The 25,620-nt window shown below is 37.6% G+C and overlaps 1 protein-coding gene across 1 annotated transcript in view; it reads left to right on the top strand.

Annotated features, from left to right (window-relative positions):
• The window catches only part of TMTC2 (transmembrane O-mannosyltransferase targeting cadherins 2), a 235,291-nt gene that overhangs the window by 73,513 nt on the left and 136,158 nt on the right, over positions 1–25,620 (top strand). The window lies entirely within an intron of this gene.

A 25,620-nucleotide genomic window follows, 5' to 3' on the forward strand; every position in this document is an offset into this window, starting at 1 on the left:
TCCTTCTGACTTAGTTTGTGGTTCCTGCATATTTCCACCTCTCGCCTGTTGTGACTGCATAATAGCAAGGAGTGGTAACAATACAGGGTAGTCCTTGCTGAAGGATATTTGGGTACATGTAGCTCCAAACGAGTGATGGCTTCATATCCTGGGTGGGTGCATGTGCTGAGGGCTCAGCGTGGTGCTTTGTTTGTTCAGCTGTTAAAAGCTGCTGGGACACTGATGCTTTCTGCAAAGCTTTTGTCTGATCATGCTCACTTGCTGTCTCTATAGCATTTTCTTTGTACTTTTGTTTTAGCTCAAAGTTTTTGATAGGTTATACACTTATCACACCTAAACTATCCTATATTTGCATTCAAAAAATAATTTGGTGTTCTCATTAAAAAAAAAAAAAAGAAAAAAAAAGAAAGAAACAATAGCAAACAACTAACAAAAACATACTCTTATGGGTCATTTGTTAGAGGATGACATCTTATAGGTCAGAACAGGAAAAGGGCCGCTGCTCTATTGATTTGGAATGCCGCAGAGTATGTCTTGAAGGCTGGAAGTCATTACTTTTACAGACCTGTTATGTCTTATGTGCTCAGCATAAGCTTACTCTTTTGGCCCTTGCTGTATGCTCTCCTGCTGTAGTCCAAATGTTTCGTATGCTGGCTACACAGCCTGCTTCCTCCTTGTATCAAACACAGCTGATTCACAGATCTGTGACCTTTCGCTGACGTACTGGTGTACAGTTCAGAAGTATGGGAGGGACAGAGGAGCTCTGTTACACTTTGGAAAATGTGTTACAAGAACAGATTCTCAGTACCAGCCTTATTTAAAAAAAAAAAAAAAAAAAAAAAAAAAAAAAAAGGCATTCCCTTTCAAAGGGTCTAATTTGCCTTTGGCAGTACAATCTCACAACTCCCTGCATGGGTTGGGCTGTGAACCCATGCATAAGTGCATGTTTGTTGTGTGAATAGATGCCTTTTTTCCCTGGATGCTGCTTGTATGGAATGATGTGTTAGACTTTTATGTCAGGCTTCTAAGAACTGAAGACATTTGCTTTTGTGTAAAATCATTTGGGTAAAAGCCCTTTAGAACTAATCTAGGAAGGAAAGGAATGGAGATATTTTCTGCTTTTTAGAAAGTACTGAGACGCAACTTGTTTCATAGTGTGTATAGAGAGATAGTGAACTTCAGAAGGAAGTTTAAGAAAACAAATCAAGGCTGTTCTGAAGAGTTACAGGCATAATTCAAGCTTGTTAGATGAAAAAGTTGTGTGACATTAAGGGGACAGATACTTGTAGCTTGTGCCTAGACAAAGGCAGATCATTAGGTTGTTACCTGCATGCACTCTGCATTGCTTTCAGCACATTTAATTTTGACTGGAAATCCTCTGCATTCTTTCACCTGCTGCTTTTGAGCTACAGACTTCAAACATGATGAAAAAGGTGGGCATCTTGTTTTGCTCATTTTAAATATTTCTCATGTAACATCTCAGACTTCTACTAAAATGAAGCATCTTGAGAATTGCAAACTTCTTTTTTCACCACATGCTTGAAGTAACTTGAATATTTCAGATGGTTGGCATGGAAAGGGTCAAATGATTCATTTTCATATCAATAAAGGGATGTCAGTAGGGGTGATATATCAATATTGTAGGTAGCATATGGTCTGGTATTTATAAATAAGGTGTATATGTATGAGTAAAGAATTATCATTTGGGGCTTAATTCTGAGAGATATTGGACAATCTTGCTCTGTAACAACAAATTCCTGCCTTCTGCTGAGTAAAAGAGAGTTTTAAGAAATTCATAGGAATACACAGCTGACATTATGTTATTATTTTGGTCATAATTGTAAGCATAGAGCAGCAACTCTCAGATTGTATATGGTGTTTTTAGAAAATACGGCTACTTCATATGCTAAGAGGACACAAGGAAAGGAGAATTTGGCATGGAACTTTTTTGTTTCAAAGATAACTGCTTCATTGATGGTCTTTCACTTTTCATACTGTTAGGGCTGTGCAGATGAATACAGATATTGCTGTTGCTAATTCATTGTCAAAATCCCATTTCCTTCAGTGAAGCAAGATCCAGATATTCACTTTTACATAAATCTTACAAGCTCCTTTAAATGTTGTTTCAGTTTTTATGCCCTGAAAGGTGATTCGGTGAAAATACTAACACCTAATATTTTTCCTTCAGTGCTATTATGTTTGCTTAGGCAACAAGCAGAATTTTATTCCCCTTAACCCACAACAGAAGACAGAACATTCCCAAATTAGATGCTGTTCAGTGATGAGTGCCTTCAGCTCAGTGCTCAAGTGAAGGCCTATGCACTCAGCTGCTATTTTTCTTTTCAACTGAAGAAAAATGTATAATACCTTAGTGGTATTACTAGTGTATATCCCACTAGTGATGTAATCCCTCTCCATTCCATCAAACTAATGTCTTCCAAAGAAAATATATAAAGGAAAAAGGGAGGAGGTAGGGCTATTAATAATTATTTTCATTTGTCAAGCAGGGTAGAACTTGTTCTGCCTTTATTTTACTACTTGTGCTTGAAATGGACTGCTTTCCTAACAGTGTTTGTGTAACCAGATCACTGTAGTATTTGAGCTCCTCACAGTCTTTGTAATATTTGTGCTTACAGCAGATAATTTTTTGTTATTCCTCTACAGGCAAGGAATTGTATTTCAAGACGTTTTTTAAAGCTAGATCCCTAAAGATTCTCTCCATGTTTTTTGCTGATTTCAGCAGGAGTCACTTCAATTGTGTCACAGCACCAAAGCTAGAGCTGCATTTCTCTTCAGGTGAACTGGACCAACAGCGCCCAGGGACACTGGTCCTTGTAGGCTTTGTTTCAGCAGACAGCAGAGATGAGGCATTGGGCAAAGCTAAATCCAGAAGCTCTTGTAAACTGGGAGGCTTCTGCTGGTCTGAGATGGGAAAGCATCATTTTCTTCATTTCCAGATGGTTCAGCGTGACGCGGAGCTGCAGCAATCAACTGATGTTAACAGACAACTTATTACCCATCTCTTCAACAAAATGTACAGCGCACATTATTTAAGCAGTGAACCGATAACAAATTATACTGTTCATCACAGAGCCTTAATTAATAAAATCTGACTCAAAGTGAGCAAGTCTGCCCCTAGGCATATAATCATGATTAAGTATTTGAAAGAATCAAGGTAACTTTCACATTTTGTTGAGGTTATTATAATCATGATTTTTTTTTTTTTTTGTCCTGGGATTTCATTCTTAGTACTAAAAATCCTGGAAATCTGAAAACTTGACAGAAGAAAGAAGGAAAAGTGCGCTGTTGTGTGGTAAAGTATTGCCCACATTGCTTTTTTTGTCTAGAACTCACAAAGGTTTTATTTATTCCCCTTGGCTGCTTGCATGCCCATTGTTGATATTTTTAAAAGGGGAGTGAAGGTGAAGGAAGCATTGACTGAGGATAAGTTGCTTCAGTAGAAGGGTCTGAGGCTTTTTAACTTTTTCTTCTGTGCAGGCCCTGCAAAAAGCCCAAGGCAGTTGTGTGAAACTACTGCTGCTTGTCAAAATAGTAGCATCACTCAATCAATTTGAATTATAATGCATCTTTTTAACATAAATACCAGGACTTCTTTGCAGTTTTTTAAACATAAATTTTTTAATAGCATTGTAAAGTGAACTTACTATTGGCTTAAAGAACATATAAGCTTTATCAGTGAACAGCTATCTTTTTTTGAGTTTGATTATCTTAGTTTCTCAAGTATTTCTAATTTTTTTTTGAATTGCATGCATGTGGAATGACGATGAAAAGCAATCAAGTAATGTAGGTTTGGGGAGAGTGTGCTAGCTGGAGTATTCTAGTAGTAGTCTAATGGCAGTTAGACTACATCATCACTCCCTATTCTGGTTTTGCTTAACTATCCACTTTATTCATCATCTTTTAAAGGAGCTTTATCTCTGAAAACGAAAGTAGCTATATGCAGTGCTGTTATTTACCCTGTTAGACCCTTTGTCCTTGCTATAGTTAGCAGTATTCCTTCTGACAGGCTGTGATTTGGACATAGATGTGAGAACATCCTGGGTACTTGGAAGTGCCCATAAAGTGGAACCCATCAGAAACAGCAGACTAGGGCAGAAGAAATCTGGTGCTTAAAGTAGCATAGCTATTGCAAGGTAGCCAGGTGTATTGCTTGTTTGAGTATTCATGGCAGTACTCCAGTGGAGTTTTTTAGGTATGGGCCCCTAAGCCAACAACTGACTGACCACTGTTGCCCCTTATGAATATAAAACTTACTAGTGGTGGCGAAAGTTGCTCCTAAAGTCATAAGAACAGAAATGATGTTCCGAAATGAAGTCATAACTGTTTTAAAGTTGCTGTTGAAGCCAAGCATCTGGAACTAGAGATTTAAGCGAAATGTGAATGCCAGGAGCCCTTTTCCTGCATATGTTGCATCAAACTTTGGCATTGCTATAGTAAGACCAGACTTTGAAACTCTGAAATGTATCAACTTCTGCACAGTGCAAAAGGGCTTGTTTGGGTAGTCTGCAAGCAGTAGCAAACAGAAATGTGCTGATTGCCTACTGATTTTATGAACACGTATACAAGATGTGATTATTTTTTTCTAACATATTTGAAAATGTGAGCTGTTTAGTGTGGCTTCAGACCATCTTGTTCAATGAAGCTCATTATTACACAGCTGTGAGAGGTTTAAATTTAGACATGTTTCTGTGCAGACTACCAGTATGTTTACTGATGATCTCTCTGCAGGAAATCTGGTGTCAAAGACAAATAATAACTCATTTGTGTATGTATGTAGAACTAAACAAATATTTTCAGGCCTTCTTGCTACACTGATATCTGTATGAGTCTTCCCATTTTTCCTCCAGTAGATCAGTTACTTAAAAATAGATACCCGAATGTATGCTCACCTGGTTTTTTTAGACTAATGTAAATTTTAATGGTATTTGGAGTATTTATGGTATTTAGAGAGAGTGTTTAGTATTGGAATGGAATAGACCCTCCTGTTAGAGGGTTTAAAAAAGCTTTTATAAAGAATGCAGAATGGAGTGCTGTTTTTTTTTTTTTTTTTTTTTTTTTTTTTTTTAACATTGAATTTGTTGGGAAGCATGTCTGAGTTGAGAGAGCCGCTGACACGGAGGTGAGAGTAGCACTTAGCGTTGGTCCTCTTGGACAGAACTTTTTCTTCTGTTAAGGAACTGGCAGTGCTTCCCAAAAGTGATGCTCTTCTCTAATAGTACCATTTAATACACGGTTGATGCAAACTTAATTCTGTGCCTGATTTGATTGTGGGTGAAGGAATTTTTTCACAATGATTATGCAAGTTGTGTCTAGCAGGGTAGGTCCAACACCACACGTGCTAATTCCAGCCGGTCTTCACACTTTCAGAATCTAGAAGTTTTTACAGCCCAGCATGAAGACAATGCATAATCATCTTGTACAGAGGCTGAAAGGAAGGAGAAGATACAGAGGAGCTGTTATAGGAACTGCATTTAGTATATGTCTTTTCTACTAAAAGGAATTTTTCAAGTAATAAAGATGCTAACTTTTTTTTTTTTTCTTTGTCAATTAATTTCTGACCTTCGCAACAGGATTCAAAGTTCACAGTAGTTAAAGCAATATCATTGCCTTCTATGGCTTTTTGGGTCATGGCAGCAGAAAAAGCACTCAGACTCCTTGCCTTTTCATGTAAGAACTGTTATATTGGGTAGGCTTTCTGTTCCTTGGAGGTGATTGCTCTGTTCAAAATCTATTACAGAAATGACAAGCTGAGGCTGTCCATGCTTTAAGTGTGCTATTCTGCACCTATTAAGTGTTTCTCAGGCTTTTAGCAGACAGTCTGTGAACTTTAAAAATATAAAATGCTTACATTCAGTGTGGTGAATAGGGGTTTAGCTAAACTACTTTTATTAACATTGACTGAATGCCTTTAGTATTTACACAGTATTTTATGTGTTTGAAGTACTGAACTAAAATTAATTAATTTTCAAAACACCCCTGTACAGTACTGTAAGTAAGAAACTTGTTGGCTAAATACTATCAGCTGCATTGAAAATGTCCTCACAAGGGTATAATAAAATGACTGAACAAGGACATTCTAAATTAAAAACTGGTTTAATTTAGGTTAACCTAATTAGCAAGCTCTGACTTTTGTGCATGTAGAACAGTAGATGACTGTGCTTGATTTTAAGGTTCCTGTCACTCCTGGGCATACTGGGACAGTAGTATGAAAGAAACAATTCTATATTTCTCTGGGCTTGTGGTGCCTAGAGAGGGACGCTGGAAGGTGTGAAGTTTATATGTATGTTAAAAAAACATAAAACAGCAACATACTTGATGATAGACCTGTTGATGTAATTTCAGAAAGGTAGACAGGTATATACTCAAGGCAGCTCACGGCTAGTTCTTAACTTTTCTGATCTGCAATTAAGAGCAAGATTTTGGAACTTGACATATAGAAAATTGTATGCAAACAACCAAAACCTGACATCATCCTAAAGGGCAGATTGTTTGAAATTTTGATCACTTGCTTCATAGTGCTTAAGTTTCAAGGAGCCAACAGTGCATTGTAAATCAGCGCTTTGTGAGAGAGCTGCATCTCCGCTGCTCAATCCCCATCAACAAGTAAAACACATTGTTTTCCTGGAAATGGAATAACTTAATGCTTTAATTGTCTAAAAATTAAAAAAAAAAAAAAAAAAAAGCAAAAGCAAAGCAAACAACTCATACCCCACCCTCAGCACCCTCAGTTGTCCATAAACCCATTACTGGCACAGCGTAAAAAGAAGAAATAAAGGGGAAAAAAAGGACAATTCTTTCACTGCTCTGCTTTTTACTATTAAAGATAAAAGGGAAACAGGAGAAGAATAATTCTTTTTTAGTAGGCAGAAGGAAAAACAATGCCCAACATGTAGCTTCAGCTACTCAGACCCTTTCCCTTTTTAAACTGTACTCTTTATAAAATGAATTTTTTTTCTTATTAATGTTAAAAAGATGCCATGCCTGGAAAACTGTCCTGGCAATGTCCCGTATAGTCTGTGCTGCATTCAGTACAGTGTTTTTGTCTTGTTTTACTTTGATGTGCATGTCTAGATGTGATTTTGTTGTTGTTGTTGGTTTCAAACTCATTTGCAATGTGTTGTTTTTTTGCTAGCATAACAATTGAAATGGCAACTGCAGTGTCTTTGAAATGAAATGGAAACTGTGGAACTGCTGATCAGGTCACAGCAGTGTTTTTCTCAGTGAGCAGGCCATTTATTTTTGTAATGAAGAACAGTGGTGACATGATGTGCGGCCTAGTTGCTCAAGTCCGGTCTTTGGGTTTCATGGCAGTGTTTCACAGCAGTGTTTCACTGCCCTGAAGGCCTTGCCCTGGTGGCAGGGGAAGGAGCTGAGCTATGTGATGGCAGCACCAGCTCCAGGCTGAGGGTGGAGCTGGGCAAGGGAGTGGTGACTTTCCTGGAAGTGTTTTGAGGACGTGGCTCTGTATCTCTGTCTTCTACCTCATCTTCTCCTTGTTGCACGGAATCCTCAACCATTAGAGGATTATAGATTGTTGTTGTTATTGTTTTTCTGACCGTTTCTTGCCTTTCCCCTTCCCTCTTCCCTGATGAAGGAGCCCTCTTCTCATCTTTGGAGTCCTCATTTAGTTTTCTCTGATGCAGAGAGGGAATAAAAAGGAACAAGTCCTAATCTGATTTCTTCTGCTGTGAGGAATAGAGTGGAATGCGATTGCAAAGCAGACGCTGAGATAACTGCAGTGGACAGTGTGGGGTTTCAGGTCTTGCTGTTGACCAGGGATGGTGGAGCTGGCAGATACATGAACAAGTCAGAGTTGTGTTTGGCTGCATGGCTTTCTCTGGCACCTTCTGTCACAGAACTATTGTAAGGAGCTAGCTATGAGTTTTACAGACTGGTCAGGGAAATACTTGATTAGCAGCATGTATGTAGCTAAGCAGGTAGAAACTTCATTAACATGACTTTATAGGCTGAGGAGGTCACTGTGTAATTTATCAGTTTATCAGCACATATAATCTTTCCTTCTGTAGTGGCTTGTGACTCTTGTAGGCACTTCCTCCTCTGTTGCTAAAGATACACATGAAAGCTGTGATGGAGAGCATCATTTTATTGGTTAAAAAAAAGTTTATCTATAGTTATTTCTGAATGATTTTGTGGTGGAGAGAAAGGTCAATGGATTTTTGCACACTTCACCTAATTTTGCCTGTCTTATGAGCAAGCTTTGGCTTCATGAGAACTATCAGAACCTAAGGGCTTATGCAAAATGGCTCAATTGAGAAATTGTGCTCTGTGAAAGAAATGTGCATCTATGGCTGCATAAGTGTGTGTGTGGCTTTTCTTTTAGAGCAGCTAATTTCACTCAGTGGGGCAATCAAAGCTGAAAAAGGTATGTGGAAACTTTCTTTAAAGAGAAAATCATGAGGGGAAAAAGAAAAAAAAAAAAAAAAAAGCAATAAAAAAACAATCGTCCAAAACATTCATTGGATCAAGTTGACATTTCTGACAAGGATCATCATATATTTGGACAACTTAATAGATTTGTATTGGAATTTCATTTCTTCAGCAGGGCAGTACTTGTACTAACTACTGGGTGATATTTTTGTTTTCAGTATGTTCTAGTAGCCTTATATTCTTAGATGGAAATGGGAAAACATAGAAGCCAAGAAATAACAGAACGGTAGGAGGGGAAAATGTTTTCTAATCTGACGTACAGCTGGAGAAATGTTAAAAGGTTTGGCTACTCAGAGCAGAACAAATCTGAAATCTTACAGCAGCAAAATACTTGAGGTTCTGAGACTGTAATTCTCTAAATTACAGTGCTGAAAGCCAGTTTATGCTATTATAGTATTGAATGTTGTGCATGAAAGCATTTCTTATAATAGAAAAAATGTTACTGAAGGTTATTCCTGCTGCTGCTGTAATTATCTTCCTTTATTTTATCTTTGTCTAGATAACTCTAAAAATAATACAAAAAAATAAATTCAGCCAATAAAGTATAATCTTTATAAAATTAATTATTTACAGGAATGTGTACCTTGGAATGCCTCAATTTTTATTTATACTTAGCATTTTATACAATAGGATCTCTCAGAAATTGAATCTTTCAGACCCTTTCTCTTGATCACAGTTTTCTCATGATTTCTAAGTTACTGTACGTCTCCCAAGAAATCAGAACTGGGATGTAAGTGAATATTTTAGTTGTTTCAGTTAAACAACAGACAAAACCCAATAAGACAGATACATTTAATTTTTTTTTTAATAATTATTTTCTGTAAAACAAGATCTCTTTTATAAATAGTTTGACAGTGGATTGAGTTTGCATCATAATACCCCCTTGACAGTGAATATTAAAGTTCAAAAGATGATTTCTGTCAGCTGACCATAACTACATTTTGAAATTGGTTGAGTGCTTAAAAAATAAAACGTCATTTTATTGAGGTTGATGAGAGGTAGTGTTCTCTGTCTTTATAATTTGAGCTATTATGTCAATTTTTCTACTGCTAACCTTGCAAAACAGGTACAGTACAGTCATGGGAGACTGAACTGGTTCATACATCACCTAGAGATCTGCTAATGAATTTCCAGCTGCAAAATTCTTCCTACAAATTAAAAGCATTGCATAGTTTCACCTTGTTTATGTTGCTCTTTAATATTCTGCTTTGCCATTTTGTTTCTAATGAATCTGCTCGCTTCTCCAAAGCCTCACTTTTCTGTCTATGTTCTGTTCAAGATGGTTGTCTGGTACATTAATTTTAAAGGTTAGTGTTTTGGGCAGAGTATAATCTTATGCTTGTCTTGTTGAGGTCTTTTATGGTTAACATTGCATAATGTAAATGTCACTGTAGTTGGAATTAGCCACCAAACCTTTGCTGCCATTCACTGCAGTGTATGCTTCAAAAAGGGAACAGTGGTCTGCAGATCTGCAGATGCCTGGTTGAGTTTTATGGAACTAAGAGAGGAGTAGCTTTTTTTTTTTTTTTTTTTTTTTTCCTGAGCAGATTTGATCTGGCTTAGAGTATAAACCTAGAACCAAATGCATTCACATTTGCTTTTCCAAGAGGAAAAAGGATTCTTCATTTCTGGTTGAATGACACGTGCTTAAACAACTGTGACAGATTAAGGAATACATCTACATCCAATCGTAAGTTCCTCTCTTTTATGAATAGTGTCTTTGATTGCATCCATCAGTGTAGATTAGAACTTCCACTCTGTAGCAGAAAGTAAGCTGTGCCTGAGCAACTGGAATAGGGACAGAATGGGAGTTGTCAGAAATAGATAGCAGTAACAAACTTTGTAGAAGATGGATTGCTTGAGGCATTCGTTCTTTTTTACTTAATTTCTTTCTCTGTATGGCTGCAGCGTGGAAAACTGTAACAGAAGAGTGAGAATAAGAGTGTGTCAGGCTTGTTTTAAGAGGGATGCTGTTGAAGCATAGGAGGTTTTCTGGGACTGGAATTCAGCTGCTCCAGGGAGAAATAAAGGGCAGACTGAAACTGGCTTGCCTGCACTGTATGCCTAGGTAACAGCCTCACAATCTCATCCCATATTGTTTTTCTTTCTTCTTCCAAACAAATCTTGAGTTTCATAAAACATAAGAGATTGATTTGGATTGGAAGGGACCATAATGACCATCACTTCCAATCCCCCTGCCATAGGCAGGGAAACCTCCAGTTTGACCATATTCCCCAGGGGCTTATCCAGGCTGGCCTTGGAAGTTCCAGGGGTGATGGGGTGAATTTCTTTGGTCAGCCTGTTCCAGCGTCAGCCTGTTCCAGTGCCTCACTGCCCACATTGTGAAGAATTTCTTCCTAATATCTAATCTAAATCAACCCTCTTTAAATTTAAGGCCTTTACTCCTTGTTTTATGGAGATAGAATTCCTTGATAGTCACTCCCCAGCTTTCCTGCAGGTCCCTTCAATTACTGGAAGGTCACAAGGGTCCCTTCCCAGACCCTTCTCTTTTCCACGCTGAACAATGTTGGCCTTTCTTTGTAGGGGAAGTGCTCAAGCCCTCAGGTCATCTTTGTGACCTTCTTCTGGACTTACTCCAACAGGTCCATGTCCTTTTTGTTCTGGGCCCCAGGGCTGAATACATCACCACAGATGGGAGCCTCATGACAGTGCAGTGCAGTCTTGCTCTGCTGGTCATGCTACTTTTGATGCGGCCCAGGATACAGTTGGCTTTCCGGACTACAAGCACACACCACTGGCCCTTATTTAGTTTCTCATCAACCAGCACCTCCAAGTCCTTCTCCTCTCAATGGATTCTCTGCCCTGCCTATACTTTACCAGTGAACATAACTGAGGTTGAGACTATGGAGGAGACTTGAATAATTCAGTGTTAGTTCTGGAATCTGGGATAGAATTTCACTGTCCAAGGAAGAGGGTAGGAACTAAGTGGTCATTGTACCTGTGCAGCCCAAGGGGAATATGTTTGTGGCAGTTGTGCTGCACTCCAGAATGAAGACTCTTCACTAGGAAGACTGCAGTGGCAGTCTTCTTCTGCATTCCCTTTCTGGCCTAAGCTTTTAAAATGAGTACCAGACTGGTGGTTCTTTGTTCAAAAGAGCTAAAAGCACCTGGTTTTATGAAATCCGTTGAAATTTAATTTATATTTATATTGAGAAGTGCCTCAAATAAAGGGTTTAATTAATCATTAATCTCCAACTTCTTTATCTCTGCAATGTGAAGTTTTGCACCATCTTTGTCACTGTAAATCCAAACCTACAACAATGCGTTATTCTTCCTGTGTTGTTGAAATTTCTTGATTGGCTATAGTTGAAGTACAGTTTTTCCATTTATGATTTTTTTTTTTCAATATAAATTTTAAGTAGATAAGCTACTGAAAAGCCCATGAAATGAAGAAAGAATACTTGAACAGTATTTTATTTAAAGAGGTCTTTCTGTACTGGTGAGAATCTCACAAGTGTTAGGAAACATGCCTCTATTTGAATATTCCTTTTATTTTTCTTATGAAATCACTCTCCTAAATGCTAAGGAGTAATTTATTTGTATATCAACATAAGTGACCAAGGTCCTTTGCTGGCTTTCCAATCTTGAGTAGGGGTGAAAGTAACACTGCAATTCCAAGGCACTTTGTACAGGAGTTTGGACATCACGCCAAAAAAGTTCTCCATCTCTCACAGTAGGAGGAGAAAAATAAAAAGTAAATCTGTGCCTATAATTACCTGTTAGAAAAAAAAAACAACAAAACAACAAAAAGCCTAAAACTAAAGAAGTCTAATTATAATTAATTGAAAAGGTTTTCTGCAGAAGCTAGTAGCAGTGATTTGCATAAATTCTCATTAAGGTGAATAATATATTTTCTTCAAGATTCATTAAACAAGCTTTAATCAGTTGAGCTTGAAAAACATCACCACGAAACTTCAGTTTAAAAAGTCATTACGCAGCATCTAAAATAAGTTCTGAAAAATTACAAAAACATATCCAGCAGACATCAGCATCCTTCAGGCAGTAAGAAGCCATGTAATAAATACCAAGAGAAAGGGTGGGTTCTTGTCACTGGCTCTATGTTAATTCAACAAAGACAAAAACATGCCTGGTGGGAAAAAAGCTTTGCATGCAGTATGCAGAGTAAGGTATCTGCAAACTGGTTTTTCTTTCAGTTTCAAGGAGAAAACCTGATTAACTGACAGGTATACTACATGTTGCAGTGGCCAACGCCTCTGCTTTATTCTTATACTCTACTGCAGTTCTTTTTCTTACTTTAAACAGCTAAGCTGAGCAGGCCATAAAAGTATGTATGTACATAACCAAAATATTTTTGTGCCTTTCTATCCACGTATGTTTTTCAGGATTAATTCAGATGCAGTCATTCAAATCACTGGTTATAACTGTTTTGATGTGTTGATTTTACCCTGGGCTTAATGAACAACTTTTGCTGATGAGTTAGTCTGTTTGATGATGGGAGCTGAATGAAATTTAGCTTAGAGCAACTGTTATCTTCTTTTGTCAGTCTTCTGGGTGGTAGGAGAGATAGAGTGGCAGATCTTAGAGTCTCTGCAGTTCTTGGCAATGCCTTCTTCTCTGTATTTAAAGTCCAGAAAGACATAAGCACTTTTATTTTCAACATTCTACAAATAAATAATAATTCTGTTTTACTAATTGATTTTTGTTATTACTGGGTAGTGCAGTGGATTCCTTTCTTGACGCTTGGTGAGCAGTCATGCTTTTGTAATCTTCCTATTTCAGGAGCCAAAATTGAGATGTTAGTACTGAATCAGTTTTCTAAAGCAGCAGTTCCTAAGTTGCACTATGTGCATATATATACACTCCAGTAATTTATGGCTTGCTTTCAAGTGGCGTGCAGCTAGACTGGAAATGGTGCCACTGGAACTGTACTGACACCCATTTTTGTGGTACCTGGCCAAAGAAAAGAACATACACTTTGAGACCCTGTTTTAAAACAGTTTGCTTGCTGCTTTCTTCTATTCAATATTTACAGTGGGACGTAACAGAGATGAGGCTGTGAATATAGGATAGATGAGGGAGACTACTATTAGTGAGTTCTGAAAACTTCACTTTCTTTATGAGATTCAGTTTAACACTTAGCTGTCTTTGAGCTTTTGTGGTGAAAGCACCATTGGCAAGAAAGAGTAGACCATTAAGTATAGCTTTTGTATGGTATTTACCAGCAAGTTTGAATTGTACTTCTTTCTCCACTCATCTTTAGGTGCAGTACTTTTTCCTTGCAAGTTTCTCATTTGGGACAGCCCAACTGCACAGATAGTAATAGGGTACACAGATGTTTTCCTTTGTTAACGATACCTTCCCCAATTTAAACTTTCAGGGTCTGAATAAAAACACTAATTCATGATTACTTTTTCAGCTCTGGAGTCAGAATTTAGATAGAGATTGTTTATTTAGTAGCAGGGTGTCCTTAAAAGTACTGGCAAATGCAAGTTAGCATGATTTGAATATTCAGAATATTTTTCTAACAGACCCATATCATCATGACATTCAAGATTATATGTTAGCTCTGGGAGGTGCTTGATGTGAGCCTGGAGAAGAAAAGAAAGAAAAGAGATTTATTTATGTATTTATTTATTTACAGTATGATGTCTTGAAGTACTTTTTTTTTGTCTTCTGATAATTGTCACCATTATTTCCTACTTTATTATATTGGACAGCCTGTGTTTTAGTATATATTTCTTTTGGCTTTGAAACAACATTTGAGTTCTTTATCTTATTATTGCAATTAAACTGCACCCAAAACGTATGTCTTATCTGTAGAGGAAAATGGACATTAAGATATATCCAGATAAACCCTGTTTTAATCTCTTTTCCCTTGTTTCATTTTTCGATACTTTTACATTTTGTTTAAAGAGCTAGTAAACCAAAGCTGACTGGTATTAAGATTTGGTCAAACAGTTCCTCTAAGTGTACTGGGAGGTCTATAAGTGATGGGTGGCCCAAAATCCAAAGTCACCATTCTATTCAAATAAACACACAAAGAAAGTATGTGCAGGACCTTTAACTCTTACAGGAGCTTGGCTGTGTGCCATGCTTCTGACTGAATGGAATTGCTGATTTCAGGGTTGCCTGGGGCCACAACCACAAATAAGCATATATATCTCTGGGGTCATTGAAACCAGTTTTATTATTTTCATAGCTATTGGAAATAAGTCACCTGGCTTGATTTATACATAAAATTGCAGAGTATCAACCCGCAGAATTGACCTTTAATTTAAAACTTTCATCTGTTTTGTAGGTTTGCAACAATGGCCTGTGATATTAAAATAACAGAAGCTTATGTTTCTAGAAATATGATTTTATCTTTCTCAATAGTTGATGGCTGAGCATTCGCTGTAAGTTTGGGATTCAAATCAGGTGCCTTCACATGAAAAGATCTTCATAGTTAGCACTGCTGCAGCTTCCAGTTACACTTGGTTCTTAGTGGTGAGATGGCAAACCCGTAGCACACCTAGAAACATGAGGATGGCTTCTTGGGTTTCCCGTGGGCTCCCAGCACCTCTTCTGTCTCTCAGTGATGTCTACACGCTTTTATACTATAGTTGAACTGAGAAGGAACTAGAGGGGATGATAAAGTTGATTTGAGTGGGATACATGTGTCTTATTACATGCAACATTTGGGTAAAGTTTTCTAAAAGACTTAGTAGCAATGTCTTACTACTTCAGTATTCTTTTAAAATTCATCAGGATAGCATAGCAATCTTCACTAAAAACTGAGTAGACCTTAAATGCTATACTGTCTTAGTGAATGCGACAGGTACATTGGATAGTTGTATTTATTGACTATATAATAATTAATTTCTCAGTATGTTAGGAATCTAGTATATTTGTGACACATGCACAGCATTATATTATTCTGAACTAATAATTTCCTGTGAAGCGAAACAAATCTTGAATTCCCAATAAATTTGTAGCAAGATGCAAAGTAGAGCCCCAGAAAAAAAGAAGCACATCTTGTAGAGCAGAAACTGCTTATACCTTATGTTACTTAGATTGGTTTTATTATGCAGAAATAAATACATCCTGTTGTTTTATGTGCTCTGGCCAGCTATCATTTTCTTCATTAAACTTTCAGTGGCTTATTATGTCATGGGAGACAGCAAAGAGGGAGCTTGACTCCTGTAGAGGTAACCTTCCTAGATTCTTTCCTTTGAGGTAGTAGATATGCACTGTAGTTTATGTAAGGATCCAAAAGGGATTTCTCTTTGGGGAGTAGGGGGAAACATTACAATACTCTTTCTTAAATGGTCTAGGTAATAAACACATTTAGAATCCTAGTAGAAAACCAACTCTCTTCAAACATAAGCAAGTGAAGTTGAAGTTTCTCTCCAGGGTGAAATTTTCTGTATTTTCCATCCTTCAGTGAGAAACCACAGAGAATATATTAGCGTTGTCAACAAATGCTGCACTACTCTACTCACCTTTTCTTTTTCTTTTTGCAGTCTGAAAATGTTGACCAGTCTCTATAGGCATCTGTTCTGATTCACAGAATCACAGAAGCATAGGGTTGGAAGGGACCTCAAGGATCATGAATCTCCAACCCTCCTGCCCACAAGCAGGGCCACCAACCTCCACATTCAATACTAGACCAGGCTGCCCAGGGCCCCATCTGATCTGGCCTTGAACACCTCCAGGGATGGGGCATCCACAACCTCTCTGGGCAGCCTGCTCCAGCACCTCACCACTCCCTCTGTAAAGAACTTCCCCCTGACATCCAACCTAAATCTTTCCTCCCTCAACTTAAAACCATTTCCCCTTGTCCTGCTGTTATCTACCCTTTCAAAGAGTTGATTCCCCTCCTGTTTGTAGGCTTCCTTTAGGTACTGAAAGGCTGCAATGAGGTCACCCCGCAGCCTTCTTTTCTCCAGGCTGAACAAGCCCAGCTCCCTCAGCCTGTCTTTGTGGGGGAGGTGCTCCAGTCCCCTGATCATCTTTGTGACTCTCCTCTGGACCCTCTCCAACAGCTCCCTGTCTTTCTTGTACTGGGGCTCCAGACCTGGACACAGGTCCAGATTCTTTTGGATCTCTTCCAGTCCACTCTGTTGCATGTCTCTCATAATCTATCCAAGGCTTTTTTTCCACGTTTGAAGTTTCTTCTTACCCTGAACTCAACCAGTCCTGCTCGTTTAAATACTGAAGGCAGAATTATTACTGTCCATTAGCAGTGTCAGAATTTAAGAGAGGACTTAACAATTTCTGTGTTACCAAAATACTGTGTGTGAATTGTTTCCCCTACAAAACATTTCTGTGTTTGATATGGACTACTGAAAGAAGCAAGCTTTTTTCTTCTTGTTTAAAGCTCTCAATAATTTTTATGCATTGTGTTCTCTTCTATTGAGTTTCCTCTGTAGGTCTCTTTAGGCAGAACGTAGAACTGTCATTGTCAAAAAGGTCAGTTATGAAATGCCATAACCTTTTGCAGCATTTGTTCCTTAGCTACCAGGAAAAAGTGCAGATCTCTGTTGTTTTGCTCTCAGGGGTGCTTGGACTTAAATGTTATAGTAGGAAGTTGAATCTAACAATGAACTATTGGCTTAGTCTTCGCACAGATCTTCAGGCTTTCCTTTCTTAGAGGGATGCTTCCTAGGAAAGCTAAACCTGCTTTAAAAAAAAAAAAAGCACTTAGAATGGACACACAAACCAGGAGAGGAGAAAAGTATGAGTGGATTTGCTAGTGTAGAGAGGGGAGACTGCTTCTGTTTTATGCTGATTTTCTTTTTATAGTTCAGCTTAACTTCATTTGGCTTGCAGTGATCTGGGCAGGAAGGTTGATCTCGTGCTCAGTTCTAGTATCTAGTAATGGCTTCAGTTTCCCTGAATTGCTGTCTGAGATCATTACTACTTTCTACCTGACTCCCAACAGCTGCTCTAAAGCATAAGAAGGAATGATTTCTGGTTGCTTTGCTTTTATGCTTGGGAATCTAACATGTCTACTGGAAGACTATAAAAGCTTATGCCAATTGCAATTGATTACAGAACCATACTGGTTTCAGTGACATAAATTGGAGGTTATTCCAATGCTAATGTGGATTAACGCTAATATAGCAGAAATCAGAATTTGATCCTGTGTGTTCTGATAACATAATTCAACTAATTTGCCATTTCCTGGCTTTTTTTAGCTCAGTCTTTGACAGCATCCAGTAAAATCCTCAGGAGTATGCTTAGTGTAGACTAGCATGTAATGGTGACTATAAAGTCTGTATTTTCTTTAACAAAATAACTGTGATTAGTCCTTTTATGCCAATCTGTTATCTACTAGTTGGATGCTCTTAACCACAAGAAATAAGAGAAAATAAAATTTATTTTACACATTGCTATGAACTTCTATTTCTAGTGTTTCACAATTGCTATGGTATGCCACAAAATTTGTTTTACTGAAATGAGTCCCTGCATCTGGATAGACTATTGAGACGCAAAGATGAAACAAGTCAATAATACTCATTTTAACCTTTTCTCAGCCCGATCAACACCTTACAAATAAATGGATGCTGCTCTGCCCTGTTAAAGTACACTGATGAAGGACATCTCACAGATTTGGACTATTTTCTATTGAGTAGACTTTTTTTCCCCATAGTCACCGGTTTTGACTTAACTGTAGTGAGTTCCATTTTATTCTGCTTTAAAAAAAAAAAAAAAAAAAAGGCTTCCAGGAATTTGTCTGACGTATCTTCTGTGGCAAGGCCTAAAGGTCATCTTCATCTGTGTACATCATAAATGGTTTCTTTAGCCTCTATATCATTTGTTGGAATTAGAATCCTATTATAAGAAGGAAAACTACCTTTTTTTTTAATTTTTAGTTTTCTAAAACAATGCTTTACATATTTTGGTTGATTCACTGATGAGTAAACTGTTATTACAGAGAAATGTAAACCTTAGGTTTTATCTTAAGTATATGTTAACATATCTTGCTGGTTTTTTTTCATCATGTTAAACATGCTTTGTTTTGTGTGTTTGTTGGTATTTCTCTTTTTTTTTGTCCTCTATTTCACTGAAATGACAGTGTGTCAACTTTGATTCTTCTGAGTAGCCGGACTTTGGAGCTGACAGAATAACTTAGATATTTAATCCCCAGGGAGGACCCATTTGATCTCCTAATATTATTTAGTATATTGCTATAAATAGTGCTATCACCACAATCCCTTGATAGTTCTCTTTATCCCTTACCCACCCACTTATGCAGACATACATACATACATATACGTATATATATATATAGAAGTTTAAAAGGACAGTGTATGTAAATTACATTGTGTCTCAGAAATATCTTAGTATTTCTGTAGTTATATGTGTCTATGTTCCTGGCTAGTCTTTTTAATACTTCCCTAAAAATAAGTCAGCTGCCCAAAGGCTATTTCAGGATTTAAATTTAGAGTGCAGAAGTGTGTGTTTAGGCATAATTACATACAGTTTCCCTGAACTTTCTGAGAAGGCTGTGTAAATAAGTAGATTTGAATTGAAAAATACATGAATTACTAAGAGTTAAATTACTGAGCCTTGCTTCTTCAATATAGTTTGCTATGTACTAAAAAGAACAAGAGAGGTGTTACAGGACTGGTGTATAACTGATACGCTCTTCTGTAGCAGTACAGAAGGTATGCCTCGTTTTTCTTGTAATGGCTTAAAATGTACATGTTTTGAAAAGGCTTTATGTATATTCAGTAGATGACTTGTCAGAAAATGTAGTTTAATGTCTGTCTTATTAAAATAGCTAAGAGTCTCAATGTTTCCAGTGTAACTGCTGTTTTCTCAAGCCTTAACACATCTGTCCTTTTCCTTGGAGATAATTGTACTGTTGTGAGTAGCTGTATGGTGAAATGGCAAAATTATTTTTTTTCAAAGGAAAGTAGGAAAAAGAAATAGGCTAGTGCCATGTTTTACTGTGGAACAGTAAATCTAATAAGGCCTGCTGGGCCTGCTTTTATCATCTAAAATAGAATTGAAAGGGCAGCAGAGGTTCCAATTATAAATTCTGACCATGCTTCAGAAGCTTGGAATTACATTTTCACAGGTAGATGTATGTATGTGTGTATGTGTCTCTGTATTCATGTGCTTGTGTAAAATAAAGAAATAATGAGCTATTGCCATGCAGTAGTTTGGCACTAAATAATATTTGTAAAGAATAGCATTGCTTGTGTAATTGAGAGAAGATGTCAAATAAATACTGAATATCTTGAAGTCTTAGAGGAACAGAATTAGCATTTTTTTTTTGTTATGTATTGTAGTTGGGAGAGATCTTATGAAACAGATGTGAGAAGAATGAAGCATTTTCTGGTTTAGTAATTTAAGAATTTTTTTTTCAATTAATATTGCTTCATATACCTGCTGTTGTGGTGAACAAACTCAGGGAGCAGACACAACGACAGTGCTTTTCTTCTCTCTGTGTGCATCTGCTACCTCCTGAGAGGAGTCTCATGGTATCCCATTGTTCAGCAGCAGAAAGTATTAATTACTTCTCTTGTTTCCATGCAGCTTGTTTTTTGCCTGTGTCTGAATAATATCAACCAGCCAGTTGATATTAGGGTTTCATACTTAATGTAGTTTTCTATTTGATATATCAGGAAAAAGACTGAACTGAGAGGGAGTGAGCTGCACTTAGGGTTAATATTAAGGCCAGATTCTTTCAGCATGAGGATGCACTTAGAAGTGAACAGGCTTATAGAATGGAGAAAGGTTCTCCACTGAAGCCTTGATGGTTAGTTTTTGAAATATTTATGTTCCTGGAGGAAAAGATTTTTCAGGCCATCTCAACCTTCTTGGAACCGAAGTGCTTTGAACCTTTAGTTCCTTAAAGTTTTAGAGCTCTTTTAGTCAATAAGAAAATCAATGCTTGCCGTATGCCTCAGTATAGGTAAAGCAGTGCTTGACAGCAGTCAGTGTTGTATGTACCACCTGTTTAGAATGGCTTTCCTTCTTCAGAATAACACTGCATCTTCAGTTGCAAAGTTAGAGAATTCTAGAAGGCTGTCACCAATGCAGATCAATGCTTTTAAAAGATATTGTACAGTTTAGACAATTATTGGGAAGTCTATATACTTGGATACAATATATTTACCTACTGTGATACAGTGACACTTTTGATTTTGTTGTTTGAATTTTGTTGTTTCTTTTTTTTATTGCTTTTTTTTCCCATGTGCTTCCATTTTTTATGACAATTGTAAGCATACAAATGTATAATATCATTGTCTCATGCATCTTTCCATTCTGCTTATGTCTAATTCAGAGTAGTATCACTAAAAATGTTTTATGAGAAAAACACTGCTTACTGTCCTGTTACATGTAGTTCATATTTGTTCAGGTACACAGCTTAGATTGGCTATGATGTTATTGTTAAAGAACAGTAATAATTCAAAATCTATAAATAATATTGATACTTACATATATATTCTGTTACTAACCGCATAGTTAATAGCTTTCACTACCAATTTCCAAGATGGGAATATTGTCTTCCATGCATGAGCTCTGAGTTTGATGCATTCAGGTATTTCTACAGTTAGAAAAGGATTGGCATAAGTTAGCTAGGGGCTAGTTTACTGGCACTACATTTCCCTTTTGTGATGTTAAGTTTTCATTTAATTAGTGTAAAATATGATTTGAATGTAGGTGTTCTTCTGTGGCCTCTTTAATACATGTAGTCCTGTTCTCAGAGCCAGGAACTCAGAATCCAATATATAACTAGCTTAGCTAGTTGTTCCCCATCTGAAAACAGCTGAGTTATTGTCCATTCCTTAGAGATTCACCTAAGAAAATTTGCTCTTCAGAGAAACTACAAGCTGCAACCTGAAACCCAGAGGATGCATAGAATGTGGTCTCCTGCAGGTGTCCCTGCTCAATATACAGTATAGGTACCTCTTTTTGAAAACCGGCATGGATAAAATTTTATAGCCTGCTGGTATTGTAGATAAATTCCACTTTCACAACTGTTGAGAAGAAATGAACTTTAATACGAAACATGCAAGATATAATTGCTGCCAGAAATATGCAAGAATGGTAAATAGTTCCCTCGAGTCTGTAATTAAACATTTAGATGAATGAGATTTCACATACTTAATGCTTATTACTCTTAAGGCATCTCTATGGACTAGATAGTGCTTTCTGATTTTTTTTTTTTTTTGGTTATCAATATAGATTGCACGTGTATTTTAGTCTTTGGGCAAGTATGAGAACTATCCAAGGTATGACAACCTCTGTTGTTAGCCTGATATCTGACCTCATGCCTGCTGAACAGATCACCTGTAAGTATTTTGGAGGGGCAGACTCAGCTGCTGTATATTCAGGGGATGTGAAGTTGTTTGTACTCTGTGAAGGAGGCTCAGGCTGTGTTTTCAAGCTTGTTGTCTCTGCAGGTAATGTAAAATATTCTAAGCCTCCTTAGCATGATTTGTTAAGATCTGCTGTAAAAATGCTACAGGGAGCTTTTCCATTACTATTCATGAAAATGGAGTATTCTTAATATTCTAAAATGATTTCGAGGAAAACCAAGGAAGAAATTCTGAATAGAGACTTGCCAGTCCATCACTGCCTATCTATTTTATGTGAGAGAAGACCGGGCAATAGCTTCCTCTGTGCACATTTGGGAGTTCTCCTTTTTCTTAAAAATATGTCCTGTACTTCAAATGCTGATGTTCGTTTTCAGCATATGGGGACCATTAGCAATATTGAAGCTGGACATATGGCTTAATGTGTTAAATCACTTTAGAACGTTGCATCTGTTTTTTTACCCTGGTGTTAACACCTGGATCAGTTTAGCACTAGTGCAGAAGTTCAGGACATATAGAGCTGTTAATTTTAAAAACATCTGGGCTTTTTTGTGTGTATGCGTATATATGTGTATGTATGAACTGCTCGGTCTCTGCTATTATTTGAGTTTGATTAAAAAAATCTTACTTGCATTGTGCTGAAGGTGTGTACTGACCACACAGCAAATCAGCAGGAGGCAGAAGGAATCTTTTGAGTTGATAAGCAAATGATTTGCCTGTATAGCTTTTGTCTTTCTTCAGACTTCCATTTTTAAGGTATTGATAGCTGGCTATGATTCTTCCTTCTTTACTCTCAAACTGATCCATTTGTTGTACTCTGAATGAGATATTTTGCTCTCCCGGGATGCGTGAAATGGGCAGGCATTAAAAATTGACGAAAGCGAGTTCCCTGGCTGAGTCTGCAAGCCTTATCTGAAGCTGCTCGAAAGTAAAAATGCCAGTTGCGTTGGAGCTTTGAAAAATGACTTTCCCTTGTGACCCAGTGCCTTTTAGCAAGAGCAGAGTTTACAGCTCTTTTTAAGAGTGATGAGTGCAGTTGGCGAGTTTCTCTTGTTATGCCCATTAGCAAGATTGGACTAATCTGCAGGACGTAAACTGGAGGTAAACTGTGAGTGAAGGAGAAGGAGAAGACAAGGCTAAAAAGATGTTTTGTACTTTCCTTTATCCCAGAGTCTTTCCTGGAGACAGCAGTTAATAACATTTTCTATCTGCGGAGAGCCCCGGTCACTGTGAGCACAGAAGCATTATAAAGGACGTGTCAGCACTGCCTGTCAGGCCATCAAGAGGAACTGCTTTTAAAATTGCTGTTGAAATCACTGTCTAAGCATCAATACTGCAGCAGAAGTAATAGCTTGTTATTTTAGTAATTAAAGATGAGGCCTTGTCAGCCAGGTTGGGCTGGGCCATGGCCTGTGGGAGGGCCTGGACTGGGAGGCCTGTGGCTGGGCTATGGGAGCTGGAGGCCTTTTACACTTCAAAGAGCAAAATGGCATGGAGCTGCCTGTCCTCAGATGTTCGTACTCCTGCATCCTCTTGTGCAGTCAAGTCTGTGTTGGCCAGGTGTAGTTTTTATTACATTTTAAAATATGAAATGGTGGCAGTTGAAGCTTAACTAGCAGCCTGTGTGTGACATGCTTCTTTGTTACAGGAAATCTTGTTTCATCTCCTGTATTAGCTTTTTCCAGTGTCCCAAAGCATTAACCAGGCTTTTGTTGTTGTTACGTTCAAACCCTTCGCAAAAAAAATCATCATCTGGAAAGAACTCCTATCTTTCTTTCAAATTCTGTCTCATAGACAATACAGCATTTGATATGACTGGGCCAGTAAGTAAGCTGGAACCAGCAGTTTCTATGTTTTTCACGCTGGCAGATATTAGATTGTGTTACCTTTACATGCATGAGAAACTACATTTATTTCACAATTGTCTGCGGAGTTTTATAGTTAAATACAAGGTGATCAATACTGTACCTACAAGGATTGCTGCTGATTGATTTTTTTAAATGAATAGGACTCAACAGGAAAGGATCAAGTTTGTTGCTGAGACTGTAAATGAAATTTGACTGAATTCATGACATCTGAATGTACAATTGGTTTCTTTATATTTTTGAGGAAGACAGTTTACTTCTGGCAAGGAAGAACTCAAGGAGATACGCATTGTGTGGGAAGGACTGGAACAGCGGCTGTTCACTTGGGGGGACCAAGCTGGTCCTTTCTCTTATTAAGTGCAGAATGGAGTTGTTTGGGACGTGTGCTAGTATCTAGCATGCATGCATATACATGCATATAGATATGTCTTATAGCTGTGTGCAATTACGTATTTTTTTAGAAGCGGTTGCATGGCTTCAAGTATTGGAAGTAGGCACATTTGCAAAAGATACAGTAAAACCCAATGATTTAATGGGTGTGACCTGTGTGCCATCTAGTCCTTTTACATCAGAGTGCTCAGCCTCAGGGAAGGCAGTTGCAGTGCCAGCGTTACTGCCACTTATTTTCTTACTGTTTCCCTGAGAAAAAAATGCTATTTGAATTCAAGGTTTCAGCTCTAAATCCTGACATCTGATAGCCATCCTTAGCTCTGCTCACTGTTGAGGAGCCTGTAGTCTTAGATACTGTGTCTTTCTTAGAGAAAGGACTATTTCTAGCCTAACACCTGCTTTACTTTTACTGGATTCCTGTTTTTTTTCTTTATGACTCTGAGAGTGCTACTACAAACTGAAATCACAAACAGAGGACTTAGATTTCAGGAAAAGACTCCTCCAAAGGACAAGATAAATAATGTGAAAACAAAGATCTTGTTTTCTTCCAATGTTCTTTTGTGACTGGACTAAAATGAGAAAAATGTGTGTGGGGTTGAGAAAACAAATATAAGGAACCTGATCCACTGCATAAGCAGAAGTCAAAATGAAAATTTTCAAGCATTCTAGAAGGCATCGTCAGATCTTTATAGGATTTAAGCTGACCTCTTTGTAACCTCCATGTGCACAGAGACAAAAGGACATGCAGATAGGAAGCATGTCTGAAAGCATTACAGCAGTGTGCGGTAGACAATGGAAACCTTGAGCTGCATGTCATTTAGGGTATTTGTATGGAGATTCTGTGGGATAGCGTATCAGTGTCTGAGTATTTTTCTATAACGAACAAGACAACATTCCTGAAATGAATAGCATAAAAACTGGGATTTGGATGCAGATTACGAGGTTCTTGTTTCACTGGGGGATGAGAATGTGAATGGAATCTGGGCAAATGAATTTGACTGGTGTGTTTCTGATGTTGGCCTGAATTTCGTGCCATTTTTTGCTTCCTCATCTGAACTGAAACATGATTAATTACAGAAATATATGTTTTGGAAAGGCAGGAAGAGGGAATCAGTAAAAAATAGAGATAAATCTCTCTCTTGTTTAATATTTTTAATATTAGAATTATGAGCTGCCCTCATTCTCAATTACCCTGATAAAATAAATTATAAATGAGTTAAGCTCAATAGTAACAACAGTTTGGAAGAATTGCTTAATTTTAACTTTGGTTGTGAGGACAAGTAATTAATTAAATTCTAGTCATCTTTTTGAACTAAACAGGCCTCACACCTTCTACAGCATAAATTTGAAATGCAAATGATTGGATTTGTAAAGCGGACAGATTTTTACAGTACTGAATTAGATGTGGAGAGTGCTAATGGCTGGCACCAGCCCTTGCCAGGGTGGTTGGAAACAAAAATGCTGAAAACTGCACTTTTTTTTTTGCCCCCAATCAACCTGTCACAGGCTGGAATTCTTAAGCCAATACAACGTAAAAAATGTTTTTTTCTAAATTGTAAGTATAAGAAATAGAAAGAGGTATAATCTCCTGTAAAATA

This window comes from Meleagris gallopavo, chromosome 1 (assembly GCF_905368555.1).
Source record: "Meleagris gallopavo chromosome 1, MGAL_WU_HG_1.1, whole genome shotgun sequence".
Lineage (NCBI taxonomy): Eukaryota > Metazoa > Chordata > Aves > Galliformes > Phasianidae > Meleagris > Meleagris gallopavo.